Below are 15983 nucleotides of genomic sequence, written 5' to 3' on the forward strand. Positions count from 1 at the left end.
CAAGAGCTATTATATGTTAAAGAACAAGAACAAACCAACTTATTTAAAATGTTAATTTTTCCCTCTCACTGCTTAATGGATAGGCTTTTAAGAAACAAAGAGACAGACATTATGTAGTTTTCAAAGCTAAACCAGCAAATGTACTATTTTTATCTTCTTGAAACCTTTATTATAATGTTAAAGACTACATATTTCCTTTTTTGCTGCCCCTTCTCGGAAACTAATATTGAAAACTAAAACTTCCAATCCCCGCACAAAATTTAACTGTTTCTCTATTTCCAGAATGCCTAAAATAAAAGTAAATGGGTTAAAGCATTGGAGCATTATTTTCTATGTACTTACCCTAAATTATTATTTGCATTAAGCAAATGGCTGTCTGACTGCTTGTCATATATACTTCCATTTAAAATTAATAAAATTCTGTCTTTTAATCTCCATTTCAGTTGCTCTACTGGCCAGATTCATCTCATCCTTGTTAGCTACAGTCTGTATTAAAATGAAAAATCTCAGCAATGTCCATCCAGTATACTGCCTCCTCTACCTACTGAATATATACTTTGGTTCCCAAGTCAACTATTCTGATATTAAATACGCAGAAATCTATCAGGTTAGGACCTGAGATTTGTATCAAACATAATACTCATTACGGTTTTTTTCTGGACACTTTCCACTAACTTCACTGCATCTCATAAAAAGTGACATTGCTCTCATAAGGAAAATGCAAAAACTAAATGGGTCACCTAGGCAAAGGACTTAAAAAACACTATACCAAAAGAGATAGACCACATGGTTGATAGCTAAAACTTACTGTCCATTTGGTGCTTAGCAATATATAATGCTTTTTCTCCTAAAATGTTAAGTCCTCTTGTTTGACATATTGACCCTCTGTTGCACAACCTGAGGGTCAATTACAGTAAGTGTAAGAGTCTTCTCAAACCATCCCTTATATAGATGTCGGCTAAAGATGTCTGTAAGTGATATATGTTCAATGAAATAAACATTTGCTGAGATAGCTACTATGATCTAGGGACTATACAGGATATACAAACATGAGTCAGATGGGCCGCTAGCTATCTTGCAATTCATAGTTTAGATGGAAAAAAGACATATAAACAAAAAGAACTGTGATAAAGATTCATTTAAAACCTCCCTTGAAATACAAAAAAAGGAACCATATTTCTGCCTGGGAATCACAGGGAAAGTTGCCCAGGGGAGATGACAATTTGCATCTTAAATGATAAACAGGTAGCAGGATAGCAGTAATGGTAATAATCAACAGAAGCTAAGCATTAGCATATATGTAATTTAGTAGAATCTTGGAAATCAGATCACTACTCAAAAGTAAAATACATTCTGTCCTATATTTAGTGTAATAGACAGCATTTCCATTTTAGTATAATGGAAAACTCTCAGTATACTACGAACATTTAATACATATTAAACAAGCCAAAACTGTGAGAACCTTAATGACAGAAGCACACAAATAATGACATAGATTTTCCAAATAATTAATCATTTCCTACATGTCTAAATGAAGACCTCCTCAGAAATAGTAAAGTGTTTTTTTCATTAAAGTCTATTCTTCAAAATTTCATTTTGTCCTTGAAGCTTCATAATCAAGTATCAAACAGAATTTGGATGATAATACAAATACACAGGACTCTGAGACACATTTCCCCGCCCCCCCTAAAATACTAATTATATAATTAGCAGGAGGTACTGTTAGGGCACTACATGTTAACACATAGAAGTCTGGAGGGTGCAAAAGCAGGAAATATCATATTGATATCATTCATTCAAAAGGCTAAAGTGAACCAGGGGTGCCTGGGTGGCTCAGTCAGTTAAGCATCAACTATTGATTTCAGCTCAGGTAGTGATCTCGGGGTCTTGAGATTGAGTCTCCTGTCAAGCTCAGCCCAGAAGTTAGCTTGAGTCTCTCTCTCTCCTCACCTCTGCCCTTCCCCCCCGGCACACACTCACATGTGCTCTCTCTAATAAATCTTAACAATCTTTTTTTTAAAAGGCTGAAGTGGCCCAAATGTGAAAGCTAGCTAGGGAAATAGTTTCTCAGTTACAAATAGGACCCCCAAAAAGGCATCTCATTTAATGAAAAATTATTAACTTGTTGGTATATTGTAAATTAGGAAAATCCCTGATACCAGAGTTCCAACACTGGTCATTGGCAGACATAAAAAACAACTCAGGATCAGAGCTCCAGGACGGGTCAGTTAAACATCCAACTCTTGATTTTTGCTCAGATCATGATCTCAGAGTCTTTAGATCAGTCTGGCTCTGCACTCAGCAGGGAATCTGCTTGAGATTCTCTCCTTCTGCCCCTCCCCCCCACTTGCATGCCTACACACTCTCTAAAACTAAATAAATAAACCTTAAACAAAAACAACTCAGGGGCACCTGGGTGGCTCAGTCAGTTAAGTGTCTGCCTTCAGCTCAGGTCACAATCCCAGGGTATCAGGTCATGAGCCCCTCACTGGGCTCCCTGCTCAGTGAGGAGCCTGCTTCTCACTCTCCCTCTACGTGACACTCCCCCTGTTTGTGCTCTTTCTCTGTCAAATAAACAAATAAAATCTTTTAAAAATCCCTAAAACTCAGAATCTGCTTAATTAGGTTACAATGGCTTTCAATCTTATCACTGCATCTGAATTAATAACATAAACTAGGGCTCCTGGGTGGCTCAGTCAGTTAAGTGTCTGCCTTCAGATCATGATCCCAGCATCCTGGGATCAAGCCCATGTCAGGTTCCCTGCTCAGTGGGGAGTCTGCTTCTCCCACTGCTCTCCCTCCCCCCGCTCATGCTCTCTTTCTCAAATAAATAAAATCTTAAAAAAAAAAAAAACAAATTCAAATCCCTTATGAAATTTTAGATAAAAGTTTAGGTATTAAATAACATTACATACTTATTGAAATCATCTTTTGGCACCAGTGTTCCAAACACCACTGAAAAATACCTTAGAATACAAATTTGACTTGAAACCCATTTAATCTTGATTAATTTCCCCAAATTCCTAATAAGGCAGAAAGCAGTGAAATCTCATTAGTCAAGTATCTTCCAATTGACAGCACATTTCCCAAATTATATTATTTCCATAGCAGTCTTATGATGCAGATAAAGAGATGCAATTTCCCCCCATTTTACTGGAAAGATAAAAAAAGACTGAGTGACTTATCCAGGATAACACATTATTTTAGAAGCAGAAAGAGAGAATTAAAATTCCCATCCACTCAATCAGAAAATATCATGAGCCTATTACATGAAGGGCACCATGGGGAAGAGACGAATCAATGAGACATGAACTCTACCATTAAGGAAATTGCAGTCCTATTATAACAAGAGAAAATCTGAGAGAGTTTATGAGATGCTACAACAAAGGAACACACATATTATGTTATAATGGAATAGGAAGGATAAAATAATTAATTAGAGCTAGAATTAAAGAATTCTTTACTGAGGAAGTGGTATTAGACATTGGAATTGAACTCTGGAGGACAAGAAACGGTGAAGGTCATTACAGGCTGAGCAGAGTCAGAAAGACTTGAACATACACAGAATGTTTACACAAAGTCAAGTATATAGGTAATTATGTTTTCAAATGTCAAAAATGATAATACATATTTAACCTATTCAAGTCCAAGAATGAGATTTAATTTAAAAACAAACATAGCAGAGGCTGGTAGTTTTCTCTCAATAACTACCTTTCCCTACACTTAAGACTCTTTCATTTTAGCTGGGAATACATTTCCTGCAGCAGAATATGTTCTCCAGCTTCTCAATCAGCTAAGTGCAGCTCGGTATCTGGCCAATGACAAGAGGAAAACTGATACACTTAACTTTCAGAAGGTTTCAATAAAGGGACTGCATGTGTCCCTTCCGCTGCTTCTTAGAACATTGTTTCAGTGGCAAGCCATGTTAGACCATCAGGAGGAGGACAAAATCCTAAGGATAATGAAGCAATAAAACAGAAGGACCCAATTCCCTGAATATCCTGATGTAGCAAAATTATAGTCAGAAATCAATATTATCATATTGTAAGTGAGGAATAAAACAACATATCATGAATTCATAAGAATTTGATACCTCCAAGTTATACTGAGCTTAACCTCACTTAATCCATAAAATAATTATTATATATATTCCATACTACACTGATATACTAGAGATTCATTTATAAGTCAAACAAATTATCAATGCCAGAAAAAATAATCAATAGGTGAAAAGTAGATTTTTGCTCTAAGTGCACATTAGTTGACAATTTACCCATTGGACTTCTTGGTCCACTCAATGTTATTGTGATTACATCTAAATATTTAATTGCTATCCATTTTTTACAGAGAACAGAGGAAAATTTAATAACTAAACAAAAATACATCATCACAGTGTGAATGAAGAAACAGAGCAAGCTGTAAGAGCCCAGAGGGGAGAGATGAACAGAGGAGAATGGCTGCCAGATGACCTGTTTGCATCAACCTGTCTCTGGGCAAATCTATTCACCCTTTCTTCACATATTACTTCATATTACAGGCATTTCAAAGAATAACTGGAATAAGAATATTTAATAAAATGATCTAAGGCATCATACTTTACTGAGCTTACTGGCTATCTACATCAGCCCACGAAGGAAGGGACATAAGGTGATGTCAACTGCTCCCCCTGTTCTTCCCAAAGTTCTTTGGGCAAGGTCTTGATGGCAACAAGGAGCTGCTGAGGCCAAATCTGAGAGTATTAAATTTCTGGTTGAAGTATAAATTACAGTACAATCTCTCTCACACCCCTAACTTCTGCCAACAGTGTTACAAATATGTACTACTGGAAGCAAATAAAATCAGGTAACAGAGGGGTGACTGGATCAATGAAAACCCATCACTTCAGGAAAATCGAATGAAAGACATGTTCCTTCTAATAGTACCTTAGAATAGAAGATTTATCTTCTTTTCTTTATACAGTCTTGCCTTCACTTACTACTAGGCTTTTGAACATTCTTAAATTCAAAACTGATCAGCCTCATCTAAGTTTTAAGATAAGTCAAATATTTACCAGTTCTATTATAGTGGACCACTCACCTCTACACCTTAGTTTATTGATCTGTAAAATAAAGGTTTAAGACTATATGATCTGCAAAGTCCTTACCCCAGAAACAGAATATTATAGCACTGAGTTAAACTTCACCTCAGAGTGCAACCTGATATAATAGAGGCTGCTCTAAATGCACTGTTTTTAAGGAAACGTGCTTTCAAATAAATTCTCAAAAGCATTGCTTAAAGTTGGGGTAGTAATGACAACAGCAAACAGCCTCTTCTGTAAAACAGTCCTGATGTTAACAAAGGGTCTAATTCTTCAGCTGTTAGGAATTGTTCAGCCCATTATTCTTCTATCCCAAAAAAATCTTCTAAGACAGACTGGAAATTACTTGGGTGACCAGGTGGTCGAAAATTGGGTAAGGAAAGGACTAGATTTAAAATAATTATCTACTCCTATTCAAGTTTCTACAGATACTAGTTCACAATTCCTCATCACTCTTTTTTATGAGAAAACAAGTAAGAATATACCATTGTATCTAATATCCAAACTAATTTATAAAACTTTGAAAACTAAGTTATGGGTGGCTGCTCAAAAGGTAGTATCTAAAAATAGTATATTACATAAATCCTAATTTAAAAAATCAAGTTAACATTTCTAATATTAAGGCTGGATAAAATAATTGAGCAGTGAAAACTGTTCTAAGTAATTCCAAATAGTACTTTCTGTATTCCTGATTCAGTACTTTCCTTCTTGGTGTGGAGGTGTAAGGGGATTCCAAAGTGATCCCTGTTTATCGTTAACACTTCAGAATTTAAGATTGGAGCCATTTAGACTTTCCCACTAGCAATAGCTTCTTCCAACACATCTTCATGAATGACAGCTTTCTGTATCTAGTACCAGCAGGTCACCTTCAATAAACACAAATTAAGCAAGAAATTGAAAAATAATCATTGTACAAATTGCTGTATTTCATGCAGACATGCTAGAAAAGAACTAAATAATGAATTCAGGTTAGCTGTAGTGGCCTGAAGGAGAATGTTCTCTGCTTTGAAATTTTACATTCCTGTACATTCATTTTATTCTGAAAAATGAAAAATAAAAGTAAAAAGGAAAGAATATTATTTTTATATCTTCCACTAGAAACACAATGGATGGATGAGATGAGGAAGGATGGATAAATGGTCATGATATAGATTACTAAGGATAGTAAAATTCATCTGTCACTCTTTGCGTAAGATAATTTCTCCAAAAAAGGCCTAATGCTGCTTCTGAAACCAGACTCACTTATTCACTTGGGCCTCTTTTCCATCCCCTAGATGTACTTCTTAAAAGGAGAACAATGTTAATAACTTAGCCTACCCCCATCTAAGGATGGTTTAGTCAACCCAATCTATTTTCATTCGGTTGTTGCACCAATGGAGTCAATGCCACCCTCTAAAATTCCCTTTCAGATTATCTACAACTTGTCAGCAACTATGTTTTGGCTAGTCACAATTTGCAAGCTCCCCAGAAACAAGCTTCAATCTGTAGGTCCAATATCAACAATAAAATGGGGAGAATCCTATGGAGTCTTTGGTCCTCCCATTACCTGAGGCATGTTTCCTAACCTCAGGTAGGAGACCTTCTAAAGCAAACAGTAAGAAGGTACATTCAAATATGCCTTGCTGTTGTCTGTAAGCCCAAATCTTCAAAGTCATACTCACTTTGGACATAGCCTAAAAAGCTGCTAAAGGGGATATGTTTGAGGTGGAGGGTGGGGGTGATTTACTTAATAGAATCACATAACCCATACCTTCCTTAATCAAAATTTTATTAGGCTACAAATATTTAAAAAGGTTCAGTGCAAGTGGTTCCGTATCAGACATCAAATCCATGATTTGCCACTTGTTAGCTGTCTCAACTTACTTAACCCCACCTGCTTCAATTTCCCTATCAGTAAAATGGAAAATAAAATATCATCGACCCACCTTAATGTTTCTAAAAATATAATTCATGTACAGTCCTTAGCAATATAATATAAGCAAATGACTTAAAAATTAGGAATCCTTTTAACCATCAAGCCCTTACTCATTAACTTGCTTGACATAGTCCATAAAGCATAGTATCTCAGCTCTCTGCCAAACAAATTAATGAATAGATATGTAAATTCTTTACAGTAATGGCCTTATATTTGTGATGGAAAGACAATATTTCTTGATATGTTGGAATATCAAATATCTTATCAAGAATTCAAGGGAGAATTAGAAATTCCTAAATTTAAAAACTAATATATATATAATATATAATATATATAATATATATATTTATATGTATATAAATAAATAAAATTATGCACTAGGCTGAAGACATGCTTCACAGAGAAGAGATGAAAAGACCTAATTAAATGACACAGAAAAATGGTCCAGAACTGTGTTGTTAAATCCTCAGAAACCGGGACTACATTTTATTCATTCATTAATCTAGCAACCTCTATCCTCTCAATAACATAGCATGTGCTTAATAATGGAATGAATACATGCCTTAAAGCTTTCACAGAACCTCAGGATCTAACACTGTGAGCACAGTGAGTAGGAACTTAGTAGGTATTTAATTGATTACCATTATGTTCTGAAACCTTCATCTCCACAACTTTTTCTTTTCTCTGATGTCCTCTAATTTGACCACCAATCACGAGACAAAGCTCTGCACCTACTCACGTGGTCAGACTGAGAACTGGGCAGAGCCTGAGTACAAGCCTTGCACAGCATCTAGAACAGATTTTAATTTTTTTTTTAATATTGATAGACATCACCTGAACTTGAGGCAGAATCCCAGTCCATGATTATCAATTTGATTCTGCATTTAGGCATCTCAGGAGTTGCAGGATAAATAATCCTTAATTGTCCTGAAAGAACTAAGACTTGTTCTTAGGAATTACACAAGGTAGCTTTTGGAAAACCTGGCTTAACAAAGCATCGTAATTTTTATTCTCCTGAAAACAAATCAACTATAAAAAGAAGTCCCCATGTCAGCATATTAACTGTTTTGCATTTGAATTATGTTGTCAAGTTCAAAACAACGAGGCAAAACTAAAATCATAGGCATATGGCAATTAAGAGCACAAGCAACGAAATTAAAAGATAAAGAGAAAAATACCAGTTAGAAAAAAATTAAATAAAATCATCCCAGTTTAATGCCTATTCCTTCCCAAAGGTTTTCATCTGCATAGGATACTTAGAATCACATACAATGTAATTTTATATCCATTTCTGCTTCTATTTCTGCACTGAAATATTTATAGAGTGCTCAGTATTTCTGGAGTAAATTATACCTAGATCTTGATAAAGCTGAAATCACCTAAATTACCTTTTTTTGTTCAATTATTTGGAAGAATGGAGAAAGAAAGCTTGACAGAATAAAAAGATGTATTAAGAAATGGCCATTTCATAGCTATAATTGCATTCCTTAGTGAATATTGATGCCTTGAGGGCTATATGCAGTCAGCACAGCTACTTTTACCAAAGGCTTCAAATAAAAGCCAAATCAATTTATATTGTATGAATATACACATTATATTTGAACACAAAACTTAAGCCAAGTATTCTACTGGTTTATGTGAAAAATAACATATGAAAACACATATTAGGAGTATATAAAAACAGAAGCACAATACAGTGTTAAGCATAATGTTATGAATACACTCCAAGATTAATCAGATATTCAAAATTCTAGAAATCTTATGTTGTGTGTGAGTTCTGGCACTCTAAAGTTTCATATTCAATCACTATGATGAACTGAATTTTTGCGCTCCCAAAATTCATATGGTGTAGCCCTAGCCCCCAATGTGGCTATAGTTGGAGATGAGGCCTCTGAGGAAATGATGAATGTTGAATGAAGTCTAGTAAGGATGGGGCCTTGATGCGATAGTAGTAGTGTCCTTATAAGAAAAAATGGAGAAGAGCTCCCTCCCTCTCCCTGCACACACACACACACACACACACACACACACACACCCAGAGAGGACAAGTGAGCACATAGTGGAAAGGGGACCATCTGCAAACCAAGAAACACCAGAAACCTACCCTGCTGGACCTTGACTTGAGACTTTAAGCCTATAGAACTGTGAAAAATACATTTCTCTTGTTTAAGCCACCCAGTCTGTAGCGTTTTGTTGTGGCAGCCTGAGCAGACTAAGCCAATCACTATTAATATGACTTCAGTCAGGGAACAAAGAAGAGGTCTGTTCCAAATGTACTATCTTGGCGTGAGGCGTTTTCTCTCTGAAAAGTGCTACCTCTCCTTTCGGAAGCCCAATCTTACAGTCTTTTATGGAACAGTGTGATGACTGCTGGAAGCGCATGTGACTATGCACATGCAAGCACATGACAGGGTGACATGGTTCAGGAACTCCTCATGGGGCTCTACTTCTACCTTCCCAAATCACAAAGAGATAATATGGGAAATGTGGCATTGGAAGACAAGTAATTACCTGTGGCTACAATAACAGATGCTTGGCTACTTAAGCTTTAAAGCTGCAGATGTCCCATCTGATTTAGGTAGAGCTAGGAGTTGGAACTCTACCTTGTAAGGTAATGTTTCACATAATTACTTTTTAACTCAGGAAATGCTTCCAAGGGAATATATAATCTTATTCCCCTGAATCACTTTTTCACAATAAGAAAAGTAACTTAAAGTTAAAAAAAAATTTTTTTTAGATGAACTAGGAGAATGGGATTAAGAGGTACAAGTTTCTTATTTTAAAATAATGAAGTCATGGAGATCAATTACAAGTATAGCATAGGGAATACAGTCAATAATATTGTAATAACGTTTGGTGACAGATGGTGATTGCATTTATGGTGAGCATTGAGTAATGTAGAAGACTGTCAAACCGCTATGTTGTACACCTGAAACTAACTAACTAACTAAATAAATAAATAAATTTAATTTGTGACAGACTGTGAAGTAATTTTTAAACAATTAGTGATATCCATGTATACATTTTGAATTCTTATTTAACCAGTTTTATACCATTTAATCTAAAGCAAGTTAATTACACACAATGCCAATGAATGACATTTTATTTTAAAGATTTTATTTATTTATTCATGAGAAACACAGAAAGAGAGAGAGGCAGAGACCTAGGCAGAGGGAGAAGCAGGCTCCATGCAAGGACCCCGATGTGGGACTGGATCCTGGACCCTGGGATCATGCCCTGAGCCAAAGGCAGACACTGAACCGCTGAGCCACCTCTGTGTCCCAATGAATGACATTTTAAGTGATGTTTTCTTCAGAAGGACTAAATATATATAAATGATCAGATTGCCAATTCAAAATACCTTATAAGATATAATGTCTGTTTTCATTATTTATATCATAAACCCTACATTATCAGAATATCATGCATATTTATTTAGGTATCATGTGACTAGGAAAATCGTACCGTACCCAATTTCATCTAATTATCACCAATCATACAACGGACAGCATCTTTTGATTCACAGTTTGCTAGGTGCAGTATATTCTCTGGAATATTGTGGATGATCAGTTAAGAAATTCTACTGTAAATGGTAGTGTTTGAGAAAAAAATTATTTAAAATGGGGGAGACTGGGTTTAAAGAGACAAGATAAGAAGATACTGTATTAATCTCATTAAAATATTATAAGTGCAAAGACTGAATGGCAAGGAGTAGGGATACAAAGAAAGAAAGACGTATTTAGGAAGTAGAACTAACACTACCCAAGAACAGACTGGCCAAGGGAGCATCGAAGAAAGGAGCTGAGAATGAATGTTTGGGAACTCTAATCTGAGTAATGATGACAAGTAAAATTTCATATCAGAGAAGAGGTAAGTTATTCTCAAGGCTCACTGACACACTTACATTCACACAACTATACGCATGCAAAAATAAATGTAGATTGTCCTATGTTTCTGTTTAATAACACCATTGTCCGATTTGCCCCTTCTAAGTAGCTGACTGTGCACACCATTTACACAATGAGAGGATTAGATGTTAGCAAATGGCAGGGGTGACACTGTGAGTTAACACTGTAATTCTAAAATGCCTCAGCACAAACCAGACCACCATTTCAGTGTGAAAGGACGGATGCCAACATGGAGTCTAGAGATAAGAATTGATTTTGCAGTAGAAATTATTTGTGTTTCTTTCTTATCTCTAGACAAAACATTTCAGCAGCTAGAAAGAATCATCTCCTATAGTACTAATTAGAAACGTAAATCTCACCAAGAGAAATGCCAAGAAATTTTATTGTTTGTCACTATACATGGTAATAGAATTTTCTGACATTTATCCCCCTAGAAAAATGCAACATCTTTAATAAACCACAGTACGAAGTAGAGATCCTAATTTCAGCACATTACAACACAGACTGCAAAACAGAAGACATGCAAAACCTAAGGCAAGTAGCTAAAAACAAATTTATTCCAAGAATTATGAGTGTGAATAAAAACTTCTCATTGATACCAGAATAATTGCAAAATCTTGGGTTGTCAATTGCATGTTCCACATTGCAAAATCAAAAATATGTCCATATTTCAAGTAACACTAAACACAACAGAGACTGTTTATAAAGTTTTTCAAATATCCCTACTGTGGTATGTAATTATAGGCTGTTGCTCTGCAAATGGTTGATGAAATCTAACAGATTTTTTTTAAGTAAGGCATCTATAATCTTGTAAAATGTACCTCATAAATATTGCCCTACCCCCAAAACAGAGGTTTTTTTTTTTTATTGTTTCGTGTGTGGTGTGTTGGATTTTTATTTTGCCTTTATTTTATGACTGCTTTACCTCCATTCGCAAACTATTTGCCTATGCGTAAATAATATGAAAACTAAATCAAGGTTCATGCTACATTAATGACAGGTATCTTGTAATGATAATGCCCAGCACATAAGAAATTATCCCTCTCTGACGAATAGCTGTTCTGTTCTCACTAGGTAAGTGCTGCGAGCCTCACTCCTTAACCTTGCTGCCCCTGGACGCGTCGCTATATGGGAGCACATACTTCTTTGGAAGCATCACTTTAAAAATTACGTGAGCAGAGAAAAACATATCCTAAGGCATCAAAAATCCCTCAGTCCTCTTTGTAAAGGAATTAGAACCTCTGAATAAGCAAACCAAAAACAGAAAAGCAGAATTAGGACAACCCCAAATGCCATCCAAACCAACATGGTAACCTGAGTTACTCCTCTTTTTCTATGAACATATTTCCAATTACTGGAGACAAGTGCTCTCTTTGGCAGTACATATACTAAAATTACTGCAGACAAGATCATATTCTACAGTAGCACCCTAACTCCCTGAGGAAGTGGGAATGTTTAGTCAAGCAGTCCAATCAGGCATATCAAATATCCATCCACAAAAGCAGCAGACAGGAATATGCACATTTTCCCCCTCTATACAAGCAATATGGCTATTTCATTGATAGTAAGGTTCTGATCATCTGAAAAGCATTCCAAACATCTATGTGTTATTAATTGTTCACAACTCATAAACACAAAGTAACAAAAGCTTGGAAATACTCAGTAAAGCAAATATATAGGTGGACCAGAATAAAATTATACTGATAAAAATGTTCTATGTTATACAGAAGGAACTAAGACCTCCGAAATATATTTTCATTAAGAATTCTAGAAAACCATGCCATGCTATTTTTTTCAACAAAAATCATATGTCCTTCTGACCTTTTTGTAAACCACATGGAAAGTATTTATTTCAGTCTGTCTTTTCCAAACAGAATTTAATCACACACTACACATTTCATCAATAACATGAAAAAGATACATAGAACATGATATAGAAAAGCTGTCCTCTTTTTATCATGTCTACATGAAAAGTATGCAATTTAAAATGTCACTTGAAAAGAAGAAAAGATAACATATGTCAAGAATTTCATCACAAATAAATTAACAATATCACATATACTGAACTCATTCAAATACTCATATCAGCTTTGCCAAAATTATTGGTGTGTTTTTTATTACAAATTATAAGCTCAAACCAGAGGCACTTACAGTGTCTTAAAACAGGCAACAGCACAATAACCTTACTTGCTCACGTATAATCTGCCAGAGATTATCAGCATGCATGAATTTAACAGGGCTCCCACAAAACTGTTAGGTTCTTTTTTATTAAAACACACAAAGTATTAAATAGGATGAAAAATATAACATATAACATTAAAAAGAAGCTTCTAACCCTAAATGGAAGCTAAAGTCATCACTAAGCATGGGAAAATTAACATCTTGAAAAAGAAGATTATTTACTCAACAAATATTGATTGACTATCTGCTGAGTGTCAGGAGTGTTAGATGCCCTTAAGGAGCCCACAGGTGGGCACAGGTAGACAAATAAGGATAAAATTACAGGAAAATGAGGTCAACACTACAGGAGAGCTGTCTGGCACATGGAATGAAGGAGCCCCATGGAACTTGAAACAAATGGCATTACTTTAAATCCAGGTTCAGAATGACGATGGATAAAGACCAATGTTCTGTTTTCTAGAAAAGATACAGTGATGGACTGTCTGGGGGAGGTCCACTATCATGACCTCTCATCCTCAGAAACCACTAGTAGGTCACAGGTCACCTTAAGTAACTGTCACAAACACTCCCTTCCATTTAATCAGGCGTATACTAAACTCGCATTTCTTGGAAAACACATCATAAATACATACCTAGAAATTAAACAGCTATGTATGGCCTTATGATGACGGAATTTCTAAATGTAACTTGAGAAAAATAGATGCAGTTACACTTCGTTTACTGAGCTACCATAAATATTTGGAGAACATTTAAGAACTTGGAAGGTAGCAAAAGAGTACATTAAGTAGGCAAAATAAATGTCAGAATCTGCTCCCTAAAACGACATTACATAACAGGAACCAAAGCCCAAAACTCACTCAAAACATGTACTTTTATTTTAGAGACGATTCTAATAAGCAAACCAGGAAACAAGGGTCTTAAGAGTGGTCACAGACACACTGGCCATAAAATAACAGGTCTCAGCTGGCAAGAGAGAGAAGATTCAAAGAAAGCAGAAAGAAATAACGTAAAATGTGTAGCTTGAAGACCTTCAGTGCAGAGCAGATTTTACAGAATAGAACTTAAATATAACTATGGTCTCTTTCTTTGCCCGTTCCCTTTCCTATTCAACTTGTAAATTCTTGCAGGCACATTCAACATTACCATACTGGTTCATCAGTATTTGTAACAACATTTTTTTTTTTCTTTATGGAAGGACACAATTGGGTGGAGGGGGTAGAGAAGGAGGGTTATATTCAGGGAAATAGCAGGTTACTTTTTTTTTTTCCCCATTTCAGAATTCTTTAGTCTAAAGAAGCTGTTTTGTGTTTTGTTTTGTTTTGTTAACTTCATGTGCATAAAGCCCTTTATAATATACCATTCTGGGAAGACCAGCATTTTGAAAAATATGAAATAATGCTCTGGCAATAAGTGTAATTAAAATGCTGTTCAGAGGCATGGTACAGGACTTCTATATCTCAAGGTACATAGCAACTGATGGCAGCATAGTCACTCCTGTTGAGGAGAGTATTGTAATGAACAAATTTCCAATGTCTGCTTCTAGGAGATGCTTTTTATGTCTGCGTTGGCAGATTCCACTGGCACATGGCCCACATTCAACAGGAGTTCATATCCTTAGATTTTTACCTCCTTTTTTTTGGCTGCTGCACAAACATTTTCAGTGCTTTCTAAATGGCATAAATATTTTCAGGGTTTTTGACAGGCAGCAAAGAGAAAATTAATTTCCAAGTGTCTCCATTTTGTTCCCTAACGCCATCCACTGACATCTGGCTTCAAAGAACAGGATCACCCCTACCAGAGCTGCTAGGCTCTGTCAGCAACTTCTCTCCCCACTGTAGCCTTCAGTTTGTTAAAGATGCAACTCTTCCAAATGGTGGAGTTAATGTTATCTTAGGCTGTGTCTTCAGAATGGACAGAAAAAGCCTCAACAGAGAGATGAAAATTTGAGGCCAGATGTCCTACACTCCTCTAAATTGTGATGTTCACGGATCAAACTTGCAAAGTATGTATTTTAAAGAACTAGAAGCTGATGTTACCCACCCTTTATAGTAAAAGACTTTACAGGTAATACTGATTTTTTTTTTTGTAAAGTTGACCCCAGGAGGATATCAGCTTTAATTTTCACTAAGTTGCAACTATTGTATGCTCAATGGCTTGTAGGTAGACAACTTCATGCAAAAATAATTGACTCTATGTAACATGGATGATTACACGGTCATTTGACAACTCTATGATTCTTTTGTAACAAACTTATTTTTTCTCCTTGAGTAGTACCATCAATTTGGCCCTAAACTGACTGCAAAAGCCAAAACTAAAATTAATTACTAAATAAAGGATCATCATAGATAAACAAAACGCAGTGCGTGTGTGTACAATGGAATATTATTTGGCAACAAAAAGGAATGAAATACTGATTCATGCTACAATATGGATGGACCTTGAAAACATTTTGCTAAGTGAAAGAAGCCAGATACAAAAGGCTACATACTGTATAATTCCATTTATTTGAAATGTCCAGAATACTCAAATCCATAGACAGAAAAAGTCGAATCGTGGTTACCAGGGGCAGAAGGGAGTAGGGAATGGGGATGGAGTTTCATGTAGGATGATGAAAATGTCCTAAAATGAGATAGTGGTGTTGACTGCACAACTTTGTGAATATATTAAAAACTGCTGAATTAAACATTTTAAAAGGGTGAATTTTATGGTATGTGAATATCTCAATAAAATTGTTATTTTTTTTTAAAGACTGATTAATGACCCTCCAAGTAGAGGAATTCTAAATATAAGAGGACTAAATTTTCAACGACAGCACTGTCGAGTTTTATCACAGTGACCTAATCTTTATATCCTGGGATCTATCTATTAAGCCTATAAAAGTGTTCCTCTTTACTTTCAGAAA

General features: G+C 35.6%; 1 protein-coding gene across 5 annotated transcripts in view; it reads right to left on the reverse strand.

Moving 5' to 3' along the window:
- Nucleotides 1-15983, reverse strand: part of ASXL3 (ASXL transcriptional regulator 3) — a 182160-nt gene that overhangs the window by 134532 nt on the left and 31645 nt on the right. The gene's annotated exons all lie outside the window — the stretch shown is intronic.

This window comes from Canis lupus, chromosome 7 (assembly GCF_003254725.2).
Source record: "Canis lupus dingo isolate Sandy chromosome 7, ASM325472v2, whole genome shotgun sequence".
NCBI lineage: Eukaryota > Metazoa > Chordata > Mammalia > Carnivora > Canidae > Canis > Canis lupus.